Source organism: Calidris pugnax, unplaced genomic scaffold, assembly GCF_001431845.1.
Source record: "Calidris pugnax isolate Ruff unplaced genomic scaffold, ASM143184v1 scaffold50, whole genome shotgun sequence".
NCBI classification, from domain to species: Eukaryota; Metazoa; Chordata; class Aves; order Charadriiformes; family Scolopacidae; genus Calidris; species Calidris pugnax.
Genome location: NW_015090780.1, coordinates 3,974,574 through 3,986,266, shown reverse-complemented (window position 1 = coordinate 3,986,266; position 11,693 = coordinate 3,974,574). Strand labels below are relative to the sequence as shown.

Below are 11,693 nucleotides of genomic sequence, written 5' to 3'. Positions count from 1 at the left end.
CCTGCCGGGGGCCGCCTTGGCGGCCTGACTCAGCACGCCGGGCCGGGCCGGCCCCGGGAGGGCGCGCCCCGAGGAGCGGGGGGTGAAGGGGGGGCCGGCGGCGGTTGTCAGGGCCGGGAAGGGGAAAAGGAAGAGGGGAGGGAGGTGAAAAAAGCGAGGGAGATCCCGATTTTAAACCGTCCACTGGCAGCTCGGGGCCCGGCGCGGCGGGGGCCCTGCCGCCATCCCCGCCCGTGTCACACCCCGCCGCCGTTAACCCTTGTGGGGAGCCGGGCCGGGGGAGCGGCGGGGCCCGGCCCGGAGCTGGGTGGGCACGTCCCGCCGAGCCCGGCCTTACAGTAGGGAGCCGCACTTTGACCTGCTTGTGCAACCGTCATAAAGGAAGTAAATATAGTTAAAGTCAAAATACAACCTGCCTTTTAATAAATGCTCTCTTTTTGCCAGGCGCTGTTTCCGCCGAAAACTGAACTATTGGCTGAAAGATAAATGGTAGCATGTGGTAAGTTTTAAGCTTCAAATCGTGCCTCATTTCAGTGTTATAAAATAGGCTTTGCTCTCCGGTACTGGGTGGAACTGGGGGCTGGACTGGGCTGCACCTGTGGATGGCGATGCCCAGCACGGCCTGGCCCGCTGAGCGCTGACAGAAGGTGGAGACTCAGAAGAATAAGAGCTACGAGCTACCTGTGAGAAGGGATTGCCTTAAATAGGTCAGAGACAAAGTATTCTCTGCTTAGGGTTGCCCAAACATGGGTGTCAGTGCTTCCTGTGTCACGTATTTTTGGCCATCACTTCACTTGTCCTACTGTATGGTCAGTTAAATGGCTCTGCTCGCCAGTTGGCCCCAAGAGCGATGGGAGCAGAGCTGAAGTGCTGTCCCCTCCTTACCCTGTCCCCAGATACACCAACCTGTCTACAAGGGAGAAGCTGTTTGCCAAAAGCTCGCAGGGGAAAGATAAAAACCAAAAGGTGTTTGTTTTTAACATACAGGCCTCGTGTCTACTGTATGGTCAGTTAAATGGCTCTGCTCGCCAGTTGGCCCCAAGAGCGATGGGAGCAGAGCTGAAGTGCTGTCCCCTCCTTACCCTGTCCCCAGATACACCAACCTGTCTACAAGGGAGAAGCTGTTTGCCAAAAGCTCGCAGGGGAAACATAAAAACCAAAAGGTGTTTGTTCTTAACATACAGGCCTCGAATAATAGGGTGAGTAAATATCGTTAAATGTGAAAAGTCTCAGAAATTCACAGTTTATGGTAAGGGATGTTACTGTTCCAGTTCCTCGTGTCCTCTAACCTGCGGTAGAGTTCGGCTGCTGAGTAAAAATTACCCTGCTGAGGCTTTCCTGAGGCTCGGCTCACTTCCCTGGGTGGCATCCCGAGGAGGGACTGCCCAGCTCCTCCGAGGAGTGTTACATTAATCTCTTGTTCTCAACTGTTTTGTACTCAGAGCTTTTCTCAGGCATCAGTCGAAACTCAAGGGAGAGAAAGAAAACGCCCTTTCCTTCTCTGTGACTTTTAACTTCCATTTTATCAATTTTTTGCCAAATTACAATGCTGCAAAGTAGCTGTGACTTTACACCCATTGCTGTGGGTCATGTTGCCCGTTTCTTACACAGCAGGAATGCTGCTTCAAGCAGGGACAGTGCCGACCCATTTGCTGCTGCCAGGGTCAAGCACATTGGTAGTTTTAGCTGTGGTGGAATTCTATAAGCAACACACCAAAGAACTATCTGGAACAGGAGTCTGGTCGCATTCCTTCACCGGTGGAAGGGTTGATCTGCATCTTCTGCTTAAATTAAGGGTAAAAAGCTTGACTTAGGTAAAACTAGCCTGCAGGTGCAGAGTGGTTGCAGGTCTGTCTCCCATGACATCTCACTGGGAGTGCAGCCCAGCGCCGGGCCAGGGGACAAGGAAGGGAGGTGACAGGAGGGATGGCTGACACTACCCAATGGCAGCAGCGCTCAGTGAAGGGTCAGAGCAGCCTGTATTCCACTGCTCGTGTTCCAGGACAGCTTGAATGTAGTTTACAGTTGCATACAAAACTAGAAATAAAAACCTAGAAGTCTTCACGTCCTCGTTCTAACACTCTCTTTAGTGTACCATATGGCGTATCTACCATATTAGGTAAACAACTTTACAAAATTACAAGAGCTTCATTACAACTTGTGCATTACAAGTGTGTAGGATTCATTACTGAATAATTTATCTTTTCATACTCTCTGCCTCTTGTTTGACATCAGAAATAACTTTCTGGACTGGATTCTTCAGGACTGGGATTCCAGCTCCTCTGTACTGCTCGCCGCCACCTGTTTTACATGGTACTAAAGAGCAACTTGAGTAAGAATTCTAGTAATGGATTACTGGTAATTGTTGGTGTTGGTGTAGAAATAGTCAGGCTTAATATACTCTAAATGTTACGTATTTCACCCACCAGTAATGACATCAAAAGATCGTGAACATACAGGTACATATGGATTCTCTCTAGACATCCCTGCCAGGGATGGTTTATCGACGATATATCCTCAGACAACCTAAATGGTATATTAATACAACAGATATTCTAGTTCTGGACTGTTTCACAGTTGATTCAGAGCTGTTCTAGTTCTTCTCAGACCTTTCCAGCATCATTCAATATCTAATATTCTCCCCACTGGTCCTCACTGTTTACTTCTTGAGCAGTGCAGATCACTGATCCTATTCTAGATTCCAATCCTCTACCTCCCAGCGATTTAAAAAGAACAGACAAATCAGTTGGTTGCCTCCAGACACAAACTTGGTAGCCTGCTACAGTCAGAAGGCAGCTTTGATTCCGCCTACGGCTCTGCCCAGCTTCATCCCTGATGTATGGTAACGGTCACTCTTCAGAGGTATAGTTAGGATGACTTAACTAGAGATGGAAAGGCCACAGAAGAATTCCTTGTCTATGTCTCAGTACTGACTGTTTTCTTGTCACCGATGATGCCGTATGCACTGCTGTGCACTGCCTCCTCATCTCTCTAACAATCTCCTGTGTGTGAGATGAAGCCAAGAGCTGGAGGAGATGGGAACCTCAGTGGTGTGATGCTACTACACCCCCTGTTCTCTGCACCAAGAGCAGAGGGTTTTGGGCTCTTAAAGCTGGAACTCCTTAAAGAACTGAAGACTGCTTGATTTTTTCCAGTCAATACCATGATACAGCACTCTTAGATCATTACCTTTTTGTCCCATCAAAAAGAGTTTTTACTGGACACAGGTTTACTGATTGACTAATTATGGCAATCAGTGTGATCTTTATTTATATGCTCCCCTCCACTTGCTCACCTTCAAAAATACATAAATAAAAATTAATTCAAGAACTGAAGATAAATCATCTTGTTTGTCCTTGGTCAGTGCTAAGAGCAGGTACAGTTAATGCCACATCAGTTGTGAAACAGCAGTTGCTGTAGATGAGAACATTTGTCCTTTGGAATTTGATAGGCATTTGTTTTATCCCAGTGCCTCGAGACCGTAAGTTACAGGAACAGAACAGGACACTTTCGTTGTGGCTATGCCCGTATCTAAATCATTTGATAGCCCCATGGCACCCCTTTTTTAAAAAAGAGAAGTTATTTTAAAAAAGGATTGGGTGTCTGTCTGAATATACACATTTTAGCTCAACAATAAGAAATGTCAAATGAAACTAACAGGCTGAAAAGTTGGTAAAACTTCCAGCGTACGTACAACACGTAGGATAAAATGCAGATTCTTGTAGATTTGAACTGGGAGAATAATCCCATGCAAGCATTTCCAAAAGTCATCTTCAGATGACAGAAAGAGCTAAATTATTTTCCCTACTTCATCTCTAGTCCATAGTCTGCCAAATGCTCTTACCAAGCCTTATGGGATGATAGGATTCCTGAGAGCAACCTGCCTACTCTTAGTGACTTTATAAAGAAAAGACACACAAAGGAAGCTGAACTGGAAAGTCAGGGGAGACAGAAGAGGTATGGAAACATCATCATTTAAAGAAAAAAATGAAAGAAATCTAGTAAAGGAGATTTGTTTTGGTTATAATGAAATGAGATTGTATCTAAACATTTTATGGATTTGGAATGCAAGAAGTATGTAGGCAAGATTTTGCCAAGTTTTTCTTTTAATGACTTCTCTGTAATCACTGATTTAAATAAATCATGCTGTAGCTTCTTTATTGAGCTGCCTCAGACTTAATGAAAACACAGCACAAAAGGCTATTACACAAGGGTTTTTTTCTGAATTCTCCAGCAGTCTGAAATAGTTGGGATATGATTCCAGACTGTAGGTTACTTTCTTACACTACCTAAAATAAATTCTCACTATTGGAGACAGAGTTCAAGGACTTGCCCCTATTCCTTTAATGAGTTTGTGCTCATTTTTGAATCTCCAAACAAATCCAGTAACTCAATTAAATAGGGGATGTGTTCCCACAGTTGCCAGAAGAAACTAATACATGTTCTGAAGAAAGTCAGATGAATATTTTATCTCTCAAAATATAAGATGGGGAAAACTTCCAATCCAAAGGAAATGACACACCCAGATGGAGGGCCAAGTTTTTTATGCCAAGTTGTTCCTTCTTCTCAGTCTTGTCTGTGTGGGGTTACTTGCAATACTCGTCCATTACCACAGAAGTATAACAACATTGCTGTCACTATTACTTAATTTTCTAGCCAGGACAGTAAACCCATCCATCTGTGTAAACTAACCATTTACTAACGACCAGACAAAATGGCAGGCAACAAATATAGCATCTTGTTTAGGAAAGATGATTAGTTTGGGAAGTAAGAGACAAATTGTATGTTCTTGTGTCAGCAAGTCAGATTGTTTTTATGAAACTATAAAAGTTGTTCCTCTTAATTATTTTCAGTGGAGCAAACCAAGGAGCTAGTTTGGCTGCTCTATACAATGTAGTGGCCCAGTGAGTTCACTCACTCATTCCTGTTCCTTGACATGAAGCCAACCAAGTAGAGTTGTATGACTTGGCAGCCTGAAGCCATCCCTCTACACCCTCATCCCCAGCAGGAACCCATCAAACGTAACATCCTTGTGACTTCAAAAGCTGTGTGAAGTTGAGTGTGGGTGTGTGTGGGTATGATCATACAACACACTAGCTCTTACCCCTGCTCTGGTACCATCATTTCCACTGACTTAAAGAGAAAAAAAAAAGTCTGTGCAGGTCAAGTTGCCCCCTTCCTAAAGCTTTCCTGTCATTAAAAGAGATGCACAGAAAACTCTTGCAGTTTGACTACTGCTTTTAGGTGTTCTGAATTCAAACTTTTTAATTCAGAAGGATCACCTCTCCTAGAAGAGCCACACCATCCTCTTTTATACCTGGGTGGAGCAGCGAGGCACCTGCAACACACAGCGACTGAATCACTAACTCTGCCCTGTGAGACCAGAGTGCGTTATTATCATCCCATTACAGCTCAAGATAGTTATTTGAAGGTTATTCAGCACTGAGTTACTTTGGGCTTCCAGTTCTTCTCGTGCAGATGCAAACACCAGATTTCTTTCAGTTTAAAAGAAAAGAAGATACAGCGTTTTTTCTAACTCACAACCTCACCCTCAACTCTACTTGGGGTTCTTTCTGCTTCTTCCACAACAATTAAGATTCTTCAGACCAGTTTATGCTCTGAGTTATGCTTTCACAAAGCTTTTACCTTCACAATGTCTTACTAACGACTGTACATCCCAGGCAGCCTCTAGCAGTTTGTCACAGGTGATGCCACGGGCAGAGCAAATGCTGAGGATGCTGCTGAGCAAAATGCAGAGTCCAAGACGAAGATGTGAAGCTCCCTGGAAAAAAATTGAGCATGTTAATATGAATTAAGTGAGCAAATTGAAATTCCAAGTCTCAAACATTATTATTAGGGTTAATTTACAGTACAAAAAGGTGGTCTAAAAGTGCACTAACTAATAAAAACTTTGTCATGCATCAAGTAATGGAGGAATGAGGTATGAAGTACAAATAACACAAAGGCTTTGTAACAGTAAATATCAGAGTTTTCAGGTGGGAAGTGTGGACAGAAATAGTACAACAGTAAGGAGAAGCGTGAGTTAGAACTGACCAGCCAGAGAGGCACTGCTGTCTTATGTGAAGACTGATTTACAGTTTAGCTTCTAAAAAGTGAAGGAGATTAAATGCCAGTTTATTGTCACACTAAAATAAATTACATTCTGAAGCTGCACTAAAATCCAATTGCTACAAATTACCTTACTATTCTTGGTATCTTTTACCTAAACATCAATTAAAACCTATAAACTTTAAATTTCAAAGCCTGTTTAGTCTTATTTTAAAAAGTAAAATAACAAGCATAAAGGAAGAACACCCGAGTAGATAAAACAATGAGTGATAGATCACATCCTCAAAGACATTTCTGAAACGTGCTTTTTAAAACAAGTCCAAGAATAATTCAAGCTCTGCAAAGTGCAGCAGATGTTATGCAGGGAAGGACCAGCACGCTGCCGGGTCCAGGTGAGACGATATGGTACCTTGCTGAAGAGGCAGCAGCAGAATCTACTGGTTGTTTGTAAAACAGGTGAGGAGAGGGAGATTCATTTCTTTGGCTCAAGAACAAAGACCACTGTAGAGAATTAATGCAAATGAGGTCTCTCAACTAAAACATCTAATAAAGGGGCTCTTTCCTCAACGTTCTCAGCCCAGTGATGTATGTTGTCCCATGATTTGATTTCCACTGGCGAGCACTGGGCAGCAGGGTCTTGGTTCAAGCCCATTCGAGCCTCAGTGCCAATGAAATAGTGCTCAACACTGACAGCCAGAACATGTTCAATAATTTGTAGAGAGAGAGAAAAGTACAGAGAGAGAAGGAGGAGCTCTTAAAGAAACACTGCTATGGAGCCTTCTGGAATTTTAGCCAAACCCAATTAGCAAAGATAGATTTCTGCACAGGGAATGGTGAAATTTGCTAATCTGCAACATCCAGGGGGCTGAAGTCTGCAGTGAATACCACTTGTGCTCTCCAAAACATAGGATTTTGTTCTGAGAAGACTGTCCAGAGTGATGTATCAGGCTGTACTCCTTAGTCTCTCCACTAAGGCTACTGTCAAGTGTACCAAGTAGGTCAGTTGTGATAGTCTAGCTGTAACTTGGACTCTTTTCAGCCTAGAAGTGGATTTAGATCATTGGTTATCATTGCAACTCTTGAACCTCTTGGAAAGTTGGGCATGAACCTAAATATACAGCTTCTTATTCTCCCAGTTAATGCATAAACCTGAAACCCTACAAAATCTTTATTTGCAGACTAATCCTCTGCAGCATTTCACCCACCCCTCAAAGACAATTTTTTTGCCTTTCTCCATTTATTACCTCCTATTCACCTTTCAGCATGCTTTTCACTCTGCCTTTTACTTCATGCCTGAAAAACCCTTATGAAATCCTACTGTCATCCCATCCCCTCACATCAGTGCACCTGTGAAGAAGGATGCACAGAGGCTTGCAGCTCACTTCAGCACAACACTGCCCAAGAAAAAGCAGCCTATGCAGCAAAAAAAAACACAGTCAGAAATTTTTCCTAAAGGAACTTGGTATTTTAGGCTACGTTCAGTGCTCCCCACTGTCCTAGATAGACAACTATCTCTCTTTATGCCCTAATTATTTCTAAACTTAGGTCTGAATCCTCTTACTCATTTGAATGGGAGATAGATGCCTAAACACCTTTTTTAGAATCTAGGTCTGGCTTCTAAGACTTCATCCTTCCATTTTTATGACCAAACTGCAAACTTCAGCTTCATCAACCTTTTTTTTCTATCCCATACATTATCCATTTACCTGTCTTCATGAAAGGATCTCTAATCTCTACCTTCTACACCCGTGAATTAATCACCACCTAGCTAGCCTGGCTAACTTCATCTTGCCATTTGTGATTCAGAAAGCCCCCATTTAAAAGGCATGTGAACTTCTGAAACTGATCCATCCCCCCCAGGCTTCAGCAATGAAATGAATCACAACAGCAGACAGGATTTGGGGTTGTGTTCTTGGTCTCATGTCTAGGACTGAGTGTGGGTTCTTAGTCTCATTTTCCCAACTTGTGAAGTAGACACTGAAGTGTAGTGACGTGAGTGTGAAAAATCGCTGGAATCACAGTTTGGGTTCATTCTAATAAAAGATGTTATGCATGTCCAAGATATTTCAGTTTATAAAAATAAGTAAATGTATGTTCCCTCCTTACTCTGTTGCATCAAAAATGTCCCAAAGACTTCTAACCTCTCCTTTTATAAGCAGGCCCTGTAGATTGATGAGGTACAAACAGCAAAGACGGGGCAGGTCAGAAGGGCACTGTTGGCTTATGCCATAAATTTAAGTGGATATATTGAAAGTATCTTAAAAAACTGAAAAGTTTAGAAGTCAGACTGGTAATCTGAATCCCCACATGGTAATTTGAATCTTCCCCATGGAAGTGCTACACAAACAGAAAAATTACTTCTTTCTCCTTCCCCCTCTTTTCCTTTTCTTCTTGCTTTCTTCAGCTGGCTTTACATATTTTTTTCTTTATTCTACTTTCTCTGCTTTTCTTTATTTAGAAAAAACCACATAGATGGATCTTACTTTTTCCTTCTCATCTTTCCTGCATCTTTTTAGTTCTTTCATGTTTTTCTAGTCCCTCCTTCATTCCTGGGCTCTTTTCTACTACCCATTCCCTGCACCACTATGGAATTGTGTTCTGTGCTTGGTGACCTTACCCTCCTTCGCTGCAGCTACCACATTTTTCTTTGTAGCTACTGCTATGTTTCTAACTTTTCTTCCTCTAGGGCTCACGTTTCTTTCCCTTCCTTTGTATCATTTGTTTTGTTTGCCACACCCCAATTCAAATTTCCGTTCCACTTTCACCTCCTTCATTTTCCACGCTAGTCTCGCTTCGCTGCTCTTCCCTCTTCCTTTGGAGACCCCAGCCTTCCCTGTGCCACCTCTGGTGTTTTTTCCCCCATCCAACTCCTAGAATTTCAATTCAACCACTGCTACCATTAGCTGCCATTTTCCTCAGCAGCTGTGTGCGTCCCAGTAATTCCAGCTGCCACCAACTGCAAACATATCCCACTGTCCCCAGGTGCAAGAGGTGACGTTCAGTGTAAGTCACAGGTTTCTCGCTTAACTGCTGCGAAATGTCTTTAGATACATTGGTGGTCACCACCCCAAATGCCACTAGTTGCATTCCAACTGCCACAGGAGTTCCAGCCACATAGGTTTTCCAGTAAATGAACTAGCTGTGTTTGACTGTATCCTACCACCAGTCTCCAAAGACCACAGTCACCAGTGGTCCAAAAGGCTGCTCTGGGGAAACTGTGTCTGCTGCTATCACAAGGTGCAGCTCTGCTGGGTCTCTTCCCAGTACCGTGATGAACTGCAATTGGCTTCTTCATATGAAGCCAAATATTCCCTCTCCATATGAGGGATGCCCAGGATCGCACACTTGTCATGAATTAATACAGCAAAAGATGCCCTTTCATTCTCCCTTTCAACACTCAATGGATGAAGAACTGTATTTTTTAACAGTAAATAACACTAACCGGGCATTTAAAATGTGAGGTGTCATATTTCTTCTTGCTGATCACTTGTTATCTCTGATTGTTGTCAAACAAAATACACTGAGGAATTTCATTACAATAAGAGTATCTTCCAGAGGCAGGTAGATTTATGGCCGTGATGATTATAACTAAAGTTCTACATGTTTACATCTCTCCTTACCAGTGTGGAGGTTATGCCACTTTGGTGTATTCTTTTTCCACATCGCATTAATTAGCCTTCCTGCCAGATCCACGTTGCTGTATGGGAACATTATCATCTCTTTCTCTTTCCTGGCATTTAAAAAAAAAAAGTGAAAGGATAAAACAATCGTAACACCTTTTATTGAATACAGAAAAAAGTACTGGAACTAGTGCTCATGATTCAGGGACATATTGGTGTGCCTGAAAAAAAAGATTAGTTGAACTGAAAAACCCAGAGGATCATTTACCATTTCTAAAAAATATTTTATGAGCGGATATAAGGAATATCAAGTTAAATATATTGTGGAGCTGGAGAATATAAACCAAGAGAGGAAGCACTGCTTCTCTACCTTTGGTTGCATTGCCTACACTGATATAATTTTTCCTATTCAAAATAATTATTTGTGACTGCCCCTGAACAGAGCATTTTATTATTACTTCTCACCCTATTTTTTTCTCCATTTGAACTTTTCCACATTCTTACACAGGACATTCCTCATACAGGGGAACTAGATGGGTTTTTTCATCAAGGAAGTTTCTAACCAGTAATTTGCCCGCTAAAGGGCACTGTTTACTGCAGTAAAAAAAGAATCTTTTCTTGCTCTGTATAGCTTATACTTAAGGCTGAGCTAAAAATCTAAAAGATAGACTCTAAGGGCTGACTTTCTTATTAAAAAATATTGTTTGCCCAATGAATATATATAAAAATTATTTTTTTTTTTTTGCAACTCTCTCCATGCTAGAACAATGACAATTTAACAAGACTGCACGTGTGTCTGTTAAGAGAGAGAAGGAAGGCATCTTCCCTGTGTGGCCAGGGAGATCTGCTCTCCAGCCTGTATAAACAGCATGACGAGCAGCACCATAAAATACGTAAGGTCACAGGGTGGACAGCTTGGGGCGTTTGGAGAACAGCTCTCTGTGCCATCGTGCACAAGGGAGCCGGTCGTGCTGACACGAGGATAAACCTGTGGACTGCATACCACTGTGTTGCTGTTGTGTCACTGCTGGAAGGCGTGTAACCAAGGCATGGGCACGTGCAGCTCCAGCAAACCTCTTTACATGTAGACAATGGCTCCTGCTGTATTGTTTTGTTGTTGCATTGTCCCTGTTGTATCACTGATGGAAGACATGTAACCAAGGCATGGGCGTGTGCAGCTCCAGCAAACCTCTTGCCATCCAGACAATAGCTCCTGCCGTAAGGCACTGCTGTCCAGCTGCTGGTTTTGAATCTTAACTCATTTGCGTCACACAAATTAGTGAGATCTGTGCACTCTGACCTGCTGCCCCAAAATGTAACTGCCCTGCCCCATCCCCATCCACCCTCAGGTTGGTGACTTCACCTCCTGCGACTATGGCTGCCAGATGCTACCGGTTGTCTCTCATTGACCCGCAGATGGCCGGGGGAGTCCCGGGAGACGCTGCACTGACAGATTCATTCTCCAGCTGCGACCTAGCGTTGCGGTCCCTCGGCCGCCATCGGTGCAAGGGGGTACATCCCCTCCCGCCCGCTGAACAAAGGCAGGGTGTGCACCTCAGGGGGCAGGCCTCAAGGCCTCTGCCAGCGGGGAGCCGGGCTCCTCAACGCCCCCGGCACCGGTGGGAGGAGAAGCGGCTCGGGCGGGAGGCGGCCACCCCTGTCCCTGTCAGAGCGGTGCTGCGGCGTGAGGCCAGGGGAGCCTTGGAGCAACCTCTGCTGCAGAGACCCCCGGGGGGCCGGCGGGGAGCGGGCTGAGGTGAAGCGGCAGCGGCTCCGGCGGCAGGGAAAGGCCCCCTCCCTCAGCGCCCGGCTCGGTGGGGGGGTGCGGGGGGAGGGAAGGCGATCACGCCCCCCTCCCACCTCCCCCGTCTTATGTGACAAAACCTCTGCGACACGGGCGACCGGGCGGTGACACACGGGCGGTCTCCGCCACCGACGCGACGCGGCCCGTCCCTGCCGCCGGGCGGGGCCCGCTCCCCTCAGCCGCGGCAGCGCGGGAAGGGC

The 11,693-nt window shown here is 44.5% G+C and overlaps 1 long non-coding RNA gene across 1 annotated transcript; it reads right to left on the bottom strand.

Moving 5' to 3' along the window:
• Positions 1–3,037: 3,037 nt before the first annotated feature.
• Positions 3,038–11,372, bottom strand: LOC106895289. Its single transcript, XR_001413405.1, has 3 exons — positions 11,053–11,372; positions 9,690–9,799; positions 3,038–5,782 (listed from the first exon to the last, which is right to left on the bottom strand). It is a non-coding gene; the product is annotated as an uncharacterized LOC106895289 (long non-coding RNA).
• Positions 11,373–11,693: the final 321 nt, after the last annotated feature.